The following is a 16,447-nucleotide window of genomic DNA, read 5'->3' as shown; positions in this document are numbered from 1 at the left end:
CACCATCTGAAGAGTAACTTATTAGAAAAACAAGGAGTGCTTTTCCTTTGCTTGAAATCAGTCTCCCCAAATATCCAGCTGTTGTGTAAGTAGAGCCAAAAAGAGCAGATGTGGGAAGAAAAGAAACTGGAGAATGTATCATAAAATACATTATCCCATACTTGGAAACATGCTCCTCACATCTGCTTTTATCTGCTCGATATGCAGCCATCGCCAATTTAGATTATACTTCCTGATACTCTGAGTGGATAGATGTAAGTTCAGGCATAGTTTGGGATGGTCTGATCTCATCTGTGGTACCTTTATTTTTATATACATACAGATGCTTTTATTTTTATACGCATACACCTCTGAAGCTGGTCCCCCCTGTGATGCCCTGAAATGTTAAATCAGGCAAAGCAGGATTACTTTAGCACACAAACTGCTACCTCACCCCAGAGACTGCGTGACTCTGCTCTGTCTGTTCTGTAAGGTACAGTGCCACTTTTACTGGGTAGTAAAGAAGAAAGGGAGGGACAAGCAAATTACAGCAGTGCAGCCACTGGTGCTTTGTAGCTTTTATGGAGCTGCTGTGCCTGGCTGCAAAGGGACTCTTTGCTGCATTTCATTTTACAGCATCCACTTTGCGTCCCACTTTACTGCAGAATTTTAAGGAGTGTTATTCTGTTATCAATGTTGTTCATGAATTGCAGTTTTAATTGATGCAGACCTCATGTGGGGAGAAGAGCTTCTGATGTCTGTGTACATCACTGTTATAATTTTTGGTGCTTTTCTGTAGTAAATCTACTTACACTTCTGACAGTGCAGTTGGAGCAACTGAACAAACTGACTATATTGTAGATTCATACCAGTCTTTCAAAAAGCAAATACATATACATTTCCAAGGGAACACTCTAGTAATTGTTAACTTTTACTGGTAGCCGAAATGGCTCTGAGCTTTAATTATATTAATGCTTTATTATGTATGGAGTCTAGTCTTTGATATCCAGGACATTCCTGGCAGCTAAAGGTAGCTCAAAAAATTCAGGATCTGTCCCTGTATAATTAACTTCTCTACTTCCCAAAAATGAAAAGAAATAATTGGTTTTACCTTATTTACCCTCTTGGAACACTTAAAACAAACAAACATGCAAAAAAACAACACCCCTTAAAACCCTCCTACAGCTCAGTAGGAGGCATAATACAGATTTGCTTCATGTAGTAACCCCTTTGATTTCTTTTTCTTTCATGTGTGGAACTGTCGTTTATAATTCTGGTATTTGTTTGCACGTCTCTGAGAGCAGTGTTTACTCCCAGGAATTGTTTTGTGATGGCTGATTGCCCCAAATCAAGGATGGCTGGATAACCTTGCCTTTAGCTAAAATAGCTTGGTGGGTGTTTTTTGTTTTTTTTTTTTCGCAGACAAAACACACTTATTGATAGAATATAAAAATTAAATGCATTTCTCCCTGCATAGGAAATAAAATGAGATCTGACCTTCAATAACAATTTGTAACATAGCATTCCCTAGCTTGTTCAGAAATCTGATTTTTTGGTTGAAATGGAAACTAAGAATTCATTTGCTTCTAGTTTTTCCCTACTTACAGCATACTTAGGGACCTAGCAGAGTAACGTTAACTTGGAGGACAAAGACCTGATAAAAAACTTGGCTTACAGTTTACTCACCCAAAATTGCAGATTTCCCCAGGCATGTTGATAAAAGTGACAGCTGCCAGAGATGTGACCACTTGTCATACATTACTTTCTGTCATATACATTACTTAATCATCCTCTGGGATATCCTACACTTATACCAAAGACTGTTAGAAGCCAAACGCTTGAATAGGAACCTTCATAAAGTCCCTGGAGACCATAAAAAATAGAGGGAGATTTTGCTGTTGGAGCCTTCTCTAATTTCGTCATGCACATGTGAGTTCCTTGCAGATGTGTTAAATTACCACGTCAGCCTGGTTACTTCTATATTCTACAACTGTTCTTTTATATAAAAAGTGAATGCTGATGCATCACAAAAAACATCCTTCTGTTCAGCTGAGTTTTTGTGCTTTTTGGGAATCTAACAAGTGTGGGAAAAATGTAATGCTATAAACTGTAACAGCTGATCTCCTATGAGTTTGTGCTGAATATGTGCATTTTCTTGAGTCTTACAAATTAACACTGTATGTTTACGTCTTGTCTTTCTTCCGCCCTACCATCAATAAAAGTACAGAAGTTGGTCAGGCTCAATATTGTTGTAACTGCTATCGTTCTGTGAAAACTTCACTTAAATTGCCCTGGAAATGTGAAAGTTATTTAGCAGTGTGGACAAATGAAATGAAGCAGGTGCTTCAATGCATTTGTATAAACCAGCTTCCTTAGGAGGTTGGACCAACTTGCTAAGTCAGCTTCCTTCAACTACTTCAGCTATATATGCCAGACTAGGTACCCCATGCTTCCATTAGTCAATTGGGGGAAGAAGCAAGACCACTCTTTTTATGGCCAAATTTTATTGGATGTAACTCAGAGTCATTGCTCTGTGTCCAGGAGATCACTGAATGAATTTCAGTCAGGGACAGCAGATTGATTTAGTTGAGATTTTCTTCCCTGTTATTTTAAGAACCCAGAAGAATTCAAGAAATGTTTTTTTTATAGCATTAGCTATTATACATCATGAAACAAAAAATAAATATAGTGTATTGACAGGCTTTCCATCCTTCTTTTCCACCCACCAGTAAAACTCAGGGCATTTGAGTTGCTGTGTATCAATTTTTAGTATATATATATACTATATATATATATATATATATATATATATATATATATATATTTCAAACTGTTGAACTTTCATTGTGGTCAGTATCACTGTAGAAAATATCACTGATGGAATTAGAAATGCAGTGTTTCCTTTTGAAACCTTAAAATGTGTATGCCGTTGGAATTTAGAGAACTTGAAAACATTCCACAGGCAAGAATATGGGCACAATGCTGCCATTCTGGGCAGAGCTCTTTGGATCTGTACTTTTCTAATGACTGGTGGGAAAGTGTGTATTTTATATATATATATGTTATATCTCTATCTATCTATCTATCTATCTATCTATCTATCTATCTATCTATCTATCTATCTATCTATCTATCTATCTATATCTTGATTGTTCCAGTCTCTCTGTGGAACATCTCAGGGGACAAGAGTTGTGCACGCTGAGTGGTTGTCCCTTTTGAATTAATTTCTCTTCCTGGAAGGGAGTATCTGGGCGTCCCAAGAATTTGGGCTATTGGAATTAATGACACTGACAGCATTATCTTTTATATTGACAGTGACTATATCCATGTAACTTAAATCTTTAGAATACTTATGACCTGGGCTAAAGGGGCTAGGGATTTGGGTTTATTTTCTTTTTGGTACTATCCTGCTGTATGTATCAGCTGAGTTTTCATCCCACTCAGATTATTCCTTCTTTAAAATTGGAAAGCTGGTTTGAGAATCTTCTGGTCTGAATTTTCGTCTTTTGTATTCAAACTTCCCTCCAGGTAGCAGTTCCTAGTTGTCCTGACTCCTGGTGCCCCTGGAATGTGCTTGTCTCTGCTCTGCAGGCACAGGGAACAGCTGACAACTGCTCCGAGACTCCCTGGGTGCTCCCTGAAACCTGCCATGATGAATAGCCCAAGTTTCTGCTTGTGGTGACCTTAGGCAACTCTGGGCTCTTTTGGATTTTAGAGCTGCTTAGGGAGCCTCTGGGTCCTCCCTGTGATGCTCTGCTTTAGGCAGTAGCTGATCCATCACAATGTTGCCTTTAGTTCAGACCCATGGAACTGCATCTACATGACAGACTCAGGCAGGCCAGTCTTACTTGGGTGTAGGGATCCAAGTTGTTTGACCAGTGCAGACACAGCTGGAACTTTGTACTGCAGCAGTTTACTGGTAATTGTTTATTGACAGTGGAAAACAGAGGGCAGGGGACACAATGGAAAGGCTTGGTTCTGGCTTGTTCCTCCATTGGTGGATCAGTATTCCTATATCAGGAAGGGGCTATGCTGGTGTCATTTTAGACTGTAGAGTCCTTGCTGAAAGGAATTATCTGGAGAACAGATGTCGATGCTGGGACAGTCTGAGCTGTCCAGGTGCATTTCCTGCACAACAAACAGGTGCTTGTTTCTGGGGGTTGGTTAGATCTGCTATCCCACCTCTCCTCATGTCCAAGAGCACACCAAGCCTTTGCTGGGCTGGGAGCTTTAATCATCATTACTTAACTCTGGAGCATGAGGTACCATTCCAGTTTTCATTTTCATCTGGTTGGTTTTGGTTATCCCCAGTGCTTGAATGCTGGAGATGAGAAATACATGGAGCTTTGCAAAGCATCTGCTGGATTATCTTTCTCACCAGACCTAAGCCTTTCAGATGTTTTCCACTGCATTCCTGTCTACTGATCATTCCAGTGAAATCTTCATCCCTCAATCAGTTAAAACCTTTTCCTGGCTTCGTGTGTGCCTAACCTCAAACATGTCCTAGTCTAGTACAGACTAAAGTACATGTGTATCAACTTACAGCTGCACATGTACCCCTCCCTGGGAAGCTGGGGAAAGTTCTCTAAAATGGGGATCTCGATGAGGAAAAATAATAAATTAAAAAACAATAGGAAACTTCACTGAGGAGGATATCTAACTGTCCTAGTCAATGACCTCTCTGAGAAGCTTATCAAGCAAATACTAAATAGTCTTTGAACTTGCCCTTAACACGGGAATTGATATAGGACTCATCAGTGCTGCAGAATTGCAGTATACTTCAGGGAATTGTTTATCACTGTGATCCTCAAAAATAGCATGACTGGAATGGTTAGAGGCAAATACCAGCTATTTTGTCCTGGCATGGGCTGGGTTTTCAAACACTTGAGAAGATGAAAGCTGTATTCTATTTTGTTTTATGGATGTTACCCTTCCTGCTATTATCTTTAAGCATCTTGGAGACAATATTTGCATTTAGATTTTTGTAAAGATCCTTTTCTGCATTTCCTTCTCTCTTTCTCTTTTTTTTTTTTTTTTTTTCTTTTGGCTGCATAGGTAAGGTATACCCAAAATGATGTACCTCATGGCTTGGTTGAGGCCTTGAGGTCTCTGTGGCTCCAGGTTTTTTCATGTGCTTTACTGAATTCCATAGGCTAAGCTCTTAACTTTGGTCTTCACAGAATCACAGAATTGTAGGGGTTGGAAGGGACCTCTAGAGATCATCGAGTCCAACCCCCCTGCCAAAGCAGGCTCCCTACACCACGTCACACAGGTAGGCGTCCAGGCAGGTCTTAAATATCTCCAGAGAAGGAGACTCCACCACCTTCCTGGGCAGCCTGTTCCAGTGCTCCGTCACCCTCACCGTAAAGAAGTTCTTGTGCACATTCGTGCGGAACTTCTTATGCTTTACAATGTATGTCTTGGTCTTCTTGGAAACTGACTTCATATTCCACATGTAACTGAATAGTAATAAAAAGAATATTTCACTATTATAACTTGTCTTTGCTTTCAGAGGATCTCAGAAGTTAATTCACTGATTGCTGAATCTATCTGCATCTGGAGTGACACTGCTGCTAAACGATATGCGAAGGCGAAATACTGCTATGCTTGAAGTTCACACTTACATGTGTGAGACACATCATCACTTCATGCATCATGGCTAGATCGTTCCAGCATAAAAATAGAAGGAAAAGGAGAAACTAATTGCAAGAGGCAGCATCAGGAGAAGCAGCGTCCTCCTTTCTGAAAATGGAGAATTTTAAGTTCTCCCTGCTTCTGTGTGATTACTCATTTGGAGAACAGGTGTTTGCTACGGACTGGGCAGCCTTCCAGCTGTGTGACATTACTGACATGCCCTAATCATCACCCAGGTCTGCCTACGGTTTCTGCCTACATGCTTGAAATGCTCATTTTGTCAGTTTTTGCATCAACAAGAGGCTGGAGTCTGTGTGAAAATGAGATGAGTGCACTGCTATATCAAACAAGGCTTGCCATTTTCTTCATTCAGAAGGCTTTCAGTTGAGTTAGCAATGCCAACAAGGGGCTCCCTGGACTCAGGGATCAAGTTGCAATGTGAAGGTATTTTTTATTGAGCAGTCCTGGGTTAAATCATCTTCAGCAGCTAAAATAAGACTCATATCTTTTTTCAAAAAGGTGGGTTTCTGAGTGCCTGAGTTCTGGTGAGTGACTCAGGGGGAGATTCCACAGATAATCTTAACATTTCTGTGTGGTCTTGTGAAATGATATCTGTAACCCCTTCCCCCTCCAAGGGGTCAGTACATCATCACGTCTTAGTCCAAGGGTTTTTGGAAGGGTTACAAAAATAACTGCATTACGCTCACTGAAACGTGACTGACTCGCTTGGAAATAAAACCTATGCTAAGAAACCATAAGAAACAGATGAGCTATGGCTGTCCCAGATTTTTGGATGTTCTTTTTGGTCTCCCTTTGCACTTCAAAAGCATTATGTAATTGTCAGAATGAATCAATGAGTTACGCATATACAGAGAAAGCTAGAACAGAAAGGTTAGGAGCTTGGGAGCAGAACTAAAAGATGAATAGAATTTTTTTCTTCTCTCTTTTTTTTTTTCCCTTTCTGTTAGTTGTGCAGTAGATGTACTTGACAGAGTTATGCCTTGTTCCTTTCCCTCTTGTTTCCAGAGAAGGGGGAGTATCCTGGTCCCCAGCACAGCACCATGAGCTGGGGCAGGCTCTCCTTGGAGCAAGGGTACTGAGGTCACAGTTCAAATGAGACTCATGGGCCTTGGGTCTGCGGCACGAGAGTAGCAACATACAGTAATGCAGGGAAAAACAGTGATAAATGTTCAACTCTGGTAATTGGTTGTGCTTTCAGTGTCCCTTTGAAAAATAAGGTTTGAAAGAGTAGCTAAAGACTGGCATATTTAGGTTTTGGTTTCCTCTTAAGTATGATTTTAAAGTATCTTGGTGGCACAGGAGCTGCTTCTGAGAGTTCAAATGTTGCCTGGACAATCGGTGCTCACAGAAAAAGGGCTTTATATTCCCTTAAGGGACAAGACTACCTGCCTAGCTGGGAAACTGATTAATTGTTGCTTGTCTGTAGTTGTAGAGTTATGGCCTGCTGGCTTTTCATGTTAGATCCTCTGCCTTGCCTCTCCTACGAGGCCATGAATGTGAGAGGAGGATACTTGAGTTTATCAGTATGAGGCTGATACAGAGTGAAATGAATGTATACAAATGTACTTCTCCTTTTTAAACTGGTCTGCATCCACAAACAAGCAGATTACAGTAAAGCATGGCGGTAGATCTCTTTATTTTTTTTCATAGACAACAGTAGTCATGAAAAGCAAATTACTTTCCAAAAGGACTGCTTTGCTAAATGTGAAATTTCTATATACACGCCAGTGAGAATCCGACGCTGATATCCTAACAGGGATGGAACAAAATATTTGTCGTCTAATGGTGATGTTTATACTCTGTTCCCACAGTAGCTGCTCAATATGTGGCTCTGCTGATAAGCGTTCAGGTTCTCTTTAGCAAAGGTATATGCTGCATTCTCCCTATGACACAGGATGAGGAAAGCTTTTTTCAAACATTAAGGCTCCTGTGTTCTTAAAAATATTAGGTTTTGATGTTTCCTATAGAATTCACATAAGATGATCTCATTATAAAAGGAAAAGAAAGAACCTTATGTTATTATATTAGTTATGTGAAAAGACCCTTCAGAACACTATCTGGTTCTACTCCTCTTTATATGCAGGTCCTGTAGTTGCTGTTTTCTTTTTCTTACTCAGAAAAATCCCCTTCTCTTTATTTCTTATCTAGGCTATGCCCCACATAGGTTAGGCTGTGGTCCTGGCTGTGCTTTATGGTGACATCCAGATGATGATCCCACTGCAGAGTTCAAACTTCCTCAGCTCATAGATATTCTTGGGGACTGATGAAGGCTGTGGGAGCAGGGTAGAGAAGTGTCCTCCTCCCCTTGCAGCCACTGGCATTGAAGGAAAGCCTCAGTGCTGTTCTTGTGCAGCAAGGCAAGGCTGATGGAAACACATGCAGTCCTTGTAATGAGACTGCAGATCCTTCAGGCAGATTTGGGAACCAGAGGAGAAACAGGGCCAAAAGGAGAGCGAAGGGATGTAGGAAGCTCTTCCTTCCAACACCTTTTTCTTCCTGGGCATTCACAGGATCTTTGTGCCTGGTGAGCAGAAACTGAAGTAGATGTGGACATCTCATTCTCATTCTTTGGCTGGAGATGAGCAAGATATATTTCCAGCCTGATTTGAAGGCAGGTTTACCCAGAAATGGTAGTGAGCTAAAATAAACCTCATGCTCCATCCAGGCTACCATACTTTAACTCTGCAAATATATCCACAAGGCCAGGAGGGCAGGTGTGGTTCTGCAGCTTTTTCCTAGTCATGCGAAAGCCATATGTGCTCTAAAACCACATTCCATTTTTTTTTTAATTCTTCCCTTTTTTTTTCTTTTTTTTTTCTTTGCAGTAGTTGAGGATAGGAACTGTAATGAGACATTAACACCAGACACAGGATCCTCATGAAGTGTCTCCCACTCTGAACTTATCTCCTTTCCTATCAATATTTTCTTCTGCATGTCCTTCTTAGCCTGCTCTCCTTACAGCCCAGCTGGTACTATTCATAATTGGCAGGCCATTCGGGGCTTAGGCAAAAATAGATAGAAATTAAAACATGACTGACTGACCACTCTCTCCCCTGCCTTGCACCTTCTGTAGATCATTCCATGTGTGGAAAATGAGTAGGAAATTATATCATTTGGAGCTGGTAAGGATTTATGTATGCTTTGCAGGGATGTAAATGAGCACAGAGAGTATGTGGCTGGAACTCTAGAAACAGAACCAATGGCTTCTGTTAGGATTTGTGCAATGGTTTAAAGCTCTCTGCTTTTTGTATATTTTGTTCATTTAAATTATTTATAATGTTAATAATGCATCAATCTTTTATCGCAGTAGGACACTATCATAAAAGTTAAAAATTAGGTATGTTATTACTCCACCTGCTAACAAAAGGAGACTGATTTTTCTAGATAGTGATATCTGGAAAGTATACTAATAATTTTAGATAGTGACTCACTCAGATAGTGAACTGGAACTGGAAAAGCAGAGGGGTTGTCAGGCTATCATGATCTCTGTGACAGCAGTTGCAGAAACCTTAACAGTGATTTAATAATGGAGAACGCTCTAAAACCATAAAATAAACAGCTTACAACAGTCCCTACCTGTAACAATACTGATTAATAAAATGCTCATGAAATGTTGATTATTAAGATGAAAGTGTAATAATTAATCTGTTTAATTATCATCCGGCTTTCAGAACTGACTGTACAGCCTTTAACTCTATTTAGAAAGGATGATGATGAGAGAGAAGGCTGCCATAGAGACCTACCCACCAATCCTTACTGCATAGAAGAATAATGTGAGGGATAAACCCCAGATCCAGTACTGTACCTGAGGGAGTGTCTAATAGGGTCCTACTGAATACACAGATGACATGCTTCAGGTTGACTTGATACACCTTTTCTCCTGAAAAATGGAAAGTTCTGAGAAATTTTCAGCATGATTTTTTTTAAAAATCTGTTTTATTTACTGAGGTGTTCAGATGTCTGTACCTAGCTAAAAGAGCAAGCAATTCCTTTTCCAGCAGGAGGCTGACAAAGGAGTCCATGTTAAATACTCTAGATTGCCATCCTGTACAGGGTCAAAGCTCCCCTAAGTCTACATTTTGGTAGCACTTCTACACCAATGGCTTTTCTTAGAACTGACATCCAATTTCTCTTAAATATCTTTAGGTCCAGCTGACCCAGGAGAAAGAAGTCTTAAGAATTTGTCCTTCATCCAACTATTGCAAAAACAAAGTGAAGAACTCAACTCATGCAAGTAAATTACTGGGTTTGGTATAAATGTCTGCAGACATTATGCTCAAAAAGCAACTGAAAGATGTGTGGCCAGACTTGTTCTGATTCTCCCCTCCCTTCTCCTAAGAAATATGGCTTAGAAAAGGATTTGTGGGATGGGCTTTGAATGGCTGTTATCAGAGCTTTCTGTCTTTACACACACACTTTCTCATACATGCTTGCTGACATATTTGTTATACTCGCTGCGTAATTGCTGTTCTGTACTGCATGGAGACCTTGATCTGCCACTGAAGCAACTACAGGTCCAGTGTTGAAAGTAGAAGCTTCTTTTTGAAGACTGACATAAAAGATCCTATTTTGCAGAAGGTAATGGATTTCAAAGCCATAAGGAAAGCTGTCAGTAGGATCAGGCTGAATATTGCCCTAAGGCACGCACATATCTTTTTCTTTTCTTTTAACTAATTATTACCGACTAAAGCTTCTCAAAACTTGGAATGTTAGGAATATCCTCGAAGTGGATTTTCTGGCAGGGGCTGGTGTAAAGGATCAAAGATGGGTAATAGATTCATTACTGCATGGACCAGCATCAAAGAACTGAGAGACATGTTGTGATGCAGAAATCGGCAACGATGTTTTGATTTGTTGTATAATCTACTTTGAATGCCTGTCAGAGCTCTGCTGTGACTGGCTTTGTTGAGCAGTGCTTACTGCATAGTTGACTGGTTTATCATGAAGTTGAAGGTATATATTTTATGTTTGGCTTATTTTGAACTGAAAAGCCATTTTAACATGGAGTTAGCTTCATAGTCTTTGTTACAAAGGAGGATGGAAGTTTGAAGATGTGTGCACTTTCAATAGAAAATGAGGGTTCAGTGTGTTTGACAGTAATTCTTTTTACTTGTTTGGAGAGTGTACTGAGTATGATAGATTATTGGACTGAAACAAAGGATAAAGAAGGAATTAGTGTCTGGTGGGGCTCTGTTGTTAAGTTGATGACTGACTTGTTTTGGGACTTGGCTTCCTTACAGTGTTTCTGATGCTGGGGAAACAGTTTTAAATAGTTTCTCTCTAGGTTTGTGCTTAGTGTTCAAGCATGCAGCAACATTTTGAAAGGCAGCTGTAATCCAAACACTTAATAGGATAAATCAGAATGGAGCTGGTACAACCTGAAGAACTTTCACAGAGGAGAGAGGGAGGTGTGTGAGAAAATGGATGAACTAGAGAAAATGCAACAAAATGACTCCTGTGTGTTCCTCAACATCGTGTTCTTCTGCCTTTTCTACCTTTTAAGTTGGTTGCCCTTGGTCCTGGTAAACTTACTGGCTTGGTTCCTGCTTTTCCTGCATGCTAGGATGCCTGCAAAAACTATGTTAAATGCGTGAGAGATGGGGAAAATATCTTTGTATTTTTTAGTAGGGGGTGAATACCTGAAGTGACTCCAAGTAAAACACCTTGTAGACTCATCAGTTCACTGCCACACCTGAACTAATTAGCCTCATTCAGATTGTTTTATTTACTGTGAGGAAGTCACCAGAAATTTTAATCTCTGCGTGGGAAAATGTTTAAATTACTCAGGCGACACTTTTCTTGGAGTTATTGTCATCTATTCTGTACATAATGTCAAGAGCAAACTGATAATTGTAATTTTTGTTAACTGTTTGTATGCTCATTTTTTATACATTAAACAATTTATGGTGTTTTACCACAGTCTTATAAATAGGAAACAGCGGCCTAAAGGCAGAAGAGAGATGCTGATTAGAGAATGATAGAAATACAAATTTAAAGCAGCCACAGTAGGGCAGAAAATTCAAACATGAAAAAGTGCATCCCTTTTATTACAACCTAAGTCTTAATTACATAAGCTAAGTCTTTTATTACATCCCAGGTTTAATTGCGGATAACAGGGGGTGGGAAACCTAAGGCTTCACAGACATATTTGTCAGAAGCTCTGGAATGAGGTTCCTGTTGGGGGAGAAAGTAGGAAGTAAGCTCTCATGAAGAACATGTAAGAGAGACCAGGACATTCTGCCTTGACTGAGAAGAGAAGAGGATCTCCTACCAGACAGAGCCAGGCAGCAGCACATCAGTGAGAACAGGCCAGAGCTGACTGTTAAGTATGATCTGATGGGGTGCTTTGCTGATTTCTCATTTTGTTTATTTCTTTACTTTCATCAAAGACTAAGTATGATTTGGTTTTCTGTAATTCTGCCTGATAAATGTAGCCTTCAAATAATCTGGCTGAATTATTTGTAAGAGGATGAAGCCTGCTAAACTATGACTGGCCTTTTTATATTTTTATAATGGTATTTTTATTTTTGGGGGTGGATTGGTAGCATTGAATGCCAAGTTTACAGAAGGAGTGGTTTTTTTGTAGGTGTCAGCACTGCAGAGGGAGAACAGTCATGAATATGCATTGTAACAGGGTCCGAGGAAAAAATCTCTTCTGTTTCTGGTTGGATTTTGCTACCAGTTTGTGGGCCTTGGGAATTCTTACCTTTTTGGCTTCAGAGCCCCTTATTTCATCCCAGACCAATCCTGGCTCTGAGTATGTCTACAAGCAGTGTTTATCTGCAGGTGGGAATTCATGGTTGAGCAGTTTTAGGACTTAAGAAAGAACTAAGAGGTCCTAGTAATTAAAAAACCCAGTTTTTCAAAGCTTTAATCATGTAGGTTTTTGAATTTACAGGGCACGGGACAACAAAAGGGTGCCGAATACAGCTCCTCTCTTCTGAATATTCTTAAATAACATCAGTATTTCTCTTCTATGTATGGGGTCTCTCTCCTGCACAAGGCTTTATCCACAAACTGGCTCCTGTAGGCAGCCCTTTTTTGCTGTAATTTCTCTTCACTCTCCCCACACCTGCCACTGAGGGACATGTTCTGCCTTAGCTAGAGTATAAGGTTTATAATCAGCCATACTAGTTTAATGTGCTGAATCCTGGCCTTCACTTGTTGTCCAAGCTTATTTTCTTTGCCTCTAAATCTACTGGATTGCCCAGCTAGTATGAACTGAATCTGTTCTTGTGAGATCACTGAGTCTGAATAATTAACGCATCCCTTTTCCCTCTCAATTTAGTATGAATTTAAAAAGAGGGCTTAAATGTACGTTAACTGAAGGGAGATTCCTTAGAATTTCAAGAATAAGGTTGTTGTGTCTGTTGTAGGTTTTGTGCTTGTGTGTGAGTTCTGGATTTTTTCCTCTAACAGTCTTCATTTTATATTTTGAATTCTTGCTCCAAACCTAGCAATCCTATAGAATTTCTGAATAACGTCATTAAGCATTTTGTTTGATTAGCAATATTTTCTAATAACATTCTTTAAAATCCTTGGCTGTTTTGTTGTAAGTTAAAGTATCTATATCTCACAAAAAGGAGTGAGCTGTAGAGGTGATTAGACCTACCTCTTCATATTCCTTTTACAAAGCATCAGGGTCTGTGTTTAGAGAAGAATAGGAGAAAGTCTGGAGGTAGACTTCATTCCTAGGCCTAGCTGATTGGGCCACTCTGCTGTTGTGCCTATGAAATGGATTTGGAAAACTTCAAAGAATTGCAGAATGGTTGGCTTGGGAAGGAACCTTTGGAGGCCATCTAGTCCAGCCTCTTTGTTCATTGTTTAGGCAGGGACACCTAATGCAGGCTGCTCAGAGCTATGCCCAGGCAGCTCTTGAATATCTTCAAGGAGGAGACTCCACAATATCTACCTCACCTGCACTTTAAAGAAGCACTTCCTGATAATGTTCAGAGGAAACCTCCTGTTCCAGTTTGTGCCTGTTGCCTCTTGTCCTGGCACTGGGTGCCACTGAAAAGAATTTTCTTTGCACCCTCTCATCAGACTTCATTCCATATGCGAAATCTTCCTCTGAATGCTTTTCATCTGCTTCTTCCAATGCAATTTTTATAGAGGTTATTTGTGGTCTCCATTTGTAGCACTTTGTTTAAGGAAGTCCAGAAGGCCACAGGGAGAGACCAACGAATGACTCAGAAAAACAGTGTATGTGGAAATGGAAGAAGTTCTCAACCTTGTGGTTTGCTATGGACTCAGTTCCCAGCTGCCAGGAGTATTAGATGACTGCCCATGCTACTCCAATCCCAGCTGAACTAATGAGGCCAAAAGCTTGCTTGCTTTATTCCCAACTGTCAGTTAAGAAAACAGTTTGTCTCTGCCATCTACTAGTCATCACTGCCATCTACTCCAATTCAGAGGATAGCTGGATTCTCTACCTGTACAGCACCAAAGTTCAGTTATTGGTTTATTATGGATAAAGAAAACGAGAAATCCTTCCGTGTTCATATTACACAGTTTCTACTTCTTCTTACAAAATGTATTTGCAGCTGCAGCATGGTGAAACTTAGGCGGTTCTCTCATATTTGAAGGCTTCTGCTTTTTTTTTTTAATGGAATGTATTTTACCCTCAGCACATATCTATTTGCCAGAAATAGTATAAAGCCATCCTGTATTCACCTTGTGAAAAAGGTATGGAGTGAACTTCTGTGTCCTCCCAGACTGGGACACAAAGCAAGACTGGATGACACATTTGAGAAACAAGGCAGTGTTTCCATGTCTCTGTCTCCTTTGCATAATCTGTAATATCTGAATTAAGTTTCATGACATATTAACACTTTGAAGCTGAGCCTAATATGCTGTGTTGTATAATACATTATGCATGACTTGGGCATCAGTTGTGCTGGAGCTTCAGCAGCTACAGACTTGAGAATGTCTCTTTCAGTGACAAAAGTCTTAAATAACACCGAAATCAAATTCTGTTGGCATCATTTTATTTTGTATTCCTTGTCCCATTACAACCGCTTTTACTTACAAACTCATGTTCAAGCCATCTAACTTCCTCTTCTCTCCTCCACGTACTTGTCATAAAGTACCCGTTCCACATCTTTCTTATTACAAATATTCCCATGGTGCTGCATGGTAATTTTAGTTTGTAACATCAGAAGTGTTAGGATTATGTTAGCTTTGCTGAGCCTGAGCACTATGATGTGAAAAAGAACAATGATGAGCATTAACACTTACAATAACAATGTACTATGAAGAAGAGCGAGAAGCAAAAAGAGGCAAACAAACCATGCCTTGTTTTTGTTTTTGTTTTTCCTTCTCCTATATTCATATTTCATGCTTCTAAACACAGCTAAGATATAACTTTTTTAATGTATCTGATGTAGCCTTGTAAACTATACATTAGTCTGACATTGGATACAGTATATATATAGGCAAACATGCAATCAGAGTTTCATTGTTCTTAATATAAATCATCTTAAGCCCAATCACTTTGTTTTAAAATTAGAATCCCAGAATATATTAATTATGGAGGCATCCCCAGACAACAGGGTTGTCTATGGGGGATTTCTGCCCTTAACTCTGATTAGTGTTAATAGGAGTCATCCATGTAAACTCCTAAAGGACCAGAACAAGAAATCATTTTCTGCTAGTTATATTTTTATTTTGGGGTGTAGAACAATACTGTGTGTGATCTGGAAGTGATTTGGTAGAGGACTCGATAATTCTAGTCTGAAACCTTTCCTGGCTGTGGTGGATTCTGGCTCCAATAAATGTATTAAAACACTGTATATTTTTAAGATTACATATAAACTGACTTGTTGCTGTTAGTTTGTTTTTATTTTTTTACCCCAGTTATGACATTAAGGCATATCTTATTTTTCTGGAATTACTGGGAAAGGGACTGCTGGCGTTACACAAATAAAATCTACATGACCTGGTGTTGTTTGAGCTAATTAACCACTTGTTAGGATTCTCCCGCCTCAGATTTACTCTGCAAGACCATCTACCTCGGAATGAGCAACAGGAACAATTATCAGAGAGAGAGGTTGCTTATGCTAGAAGTTAGATAAACTTGATAGTTACTGGACTTCTGTTGACTGAGGCTTCTGGGATGGAGTGTAAGCTAAGCATGCAATAATTAAAATAGTTTCTTAGTGATGTAGAATTTATGGCATCTTTTGATAATTCATCTCAGTAGCTAATTATACTTAAAACACTGCTTTTTATCTCCAGATTGAACTTGCAAATATTGGATTCTGTTGCATGTCTGCCCACTAATTTATAGTCTTCTGAAATATCTTCTTGTCTAGTCCCTTAAAGATGATAATCTTCTCTTTGAAGCAAAATACATTTTGTTCAATGTCTTGTTGAAAGGAGACTTCTCTTTTTCCAGAGCTAAATCATTCTTGTTGCTCTTCTCTGCACTCCTTCCAAGTTTGTTTATTTATTTATTTTAATTAAAGGTATTGTAGTTTCCTAAAGGCCTATCTGCTTTGTTCACAGAGATGTTATGTTTTGCTTGACTTCAATCAGATTCATGTCTGTGAATGTCCCCAGCCATGTAAATGGCACACGTCTTTGTTCCTGCCCTCACAAAGGTCCAGTGTCCTTGATGAAGGGATGCAAAAAACTGGCAAGCATTAGCCAGAATCTACCAAAGGCTTTATTGTTTAATATCATTCAGAAACTGTACCCAGAAATAAAGTAGGATCTGTTCCAAATGTTCATCTCTATTCTTAGCAGCAGCTAAACCTCATGATCATCATGGTAGACCCATGTGATGGGAGGGCAGCATTGCAGGGTTGAGGCG

General features: G+C 39.5%; 1 long non-coding RNA gene across 2 annotated transcripts in view; it reads left to right on the top strand.

Annotated features, from left to right (window-relative positions):
- Positions 1 to 14,157, top strand: part of LOC107322426 (uncharacterized) — a 49,846-nt gene extending 35,689 nt beyond the window's left edge. Inside the window, exon 3 of one of the 2 annotated variants that reach the window (XR_004309342.2) lies at positions 9,781 to 14,157. This is a non-coding gene — a long non-coding RNA (uncharacterized LOC107322426). Of the gene's footprint in view, positions 1 to 5,491; positions 6,512 to 9,780 lie in introns of those variants that run through there. The other variant, XR_014946087.1, reaches the window with a different exon arrangement.
- Positions 14,158 to 16,447: the final 2,290 nt, after the last annotated feature.

Source organism: Coturnix japonica, chromosome 1 (assembly GCF_054131305.1).
Source record: "Coturnix japonica strain WE chromosome 1, WE-NBRP24, whole genome shotgun sequence".
NCBI classification, from domain to species: domain Eukaryota; kingdom Metazoa; phylum Chordata; class Aves; order Galliformes; family Phasianidae; genus Coturnix; species Coturnix japonica.
Note: the sequence above shows the minus strand (reverse complement) of the source record. Positions and strands in the feature narration are given on the sequence as shown.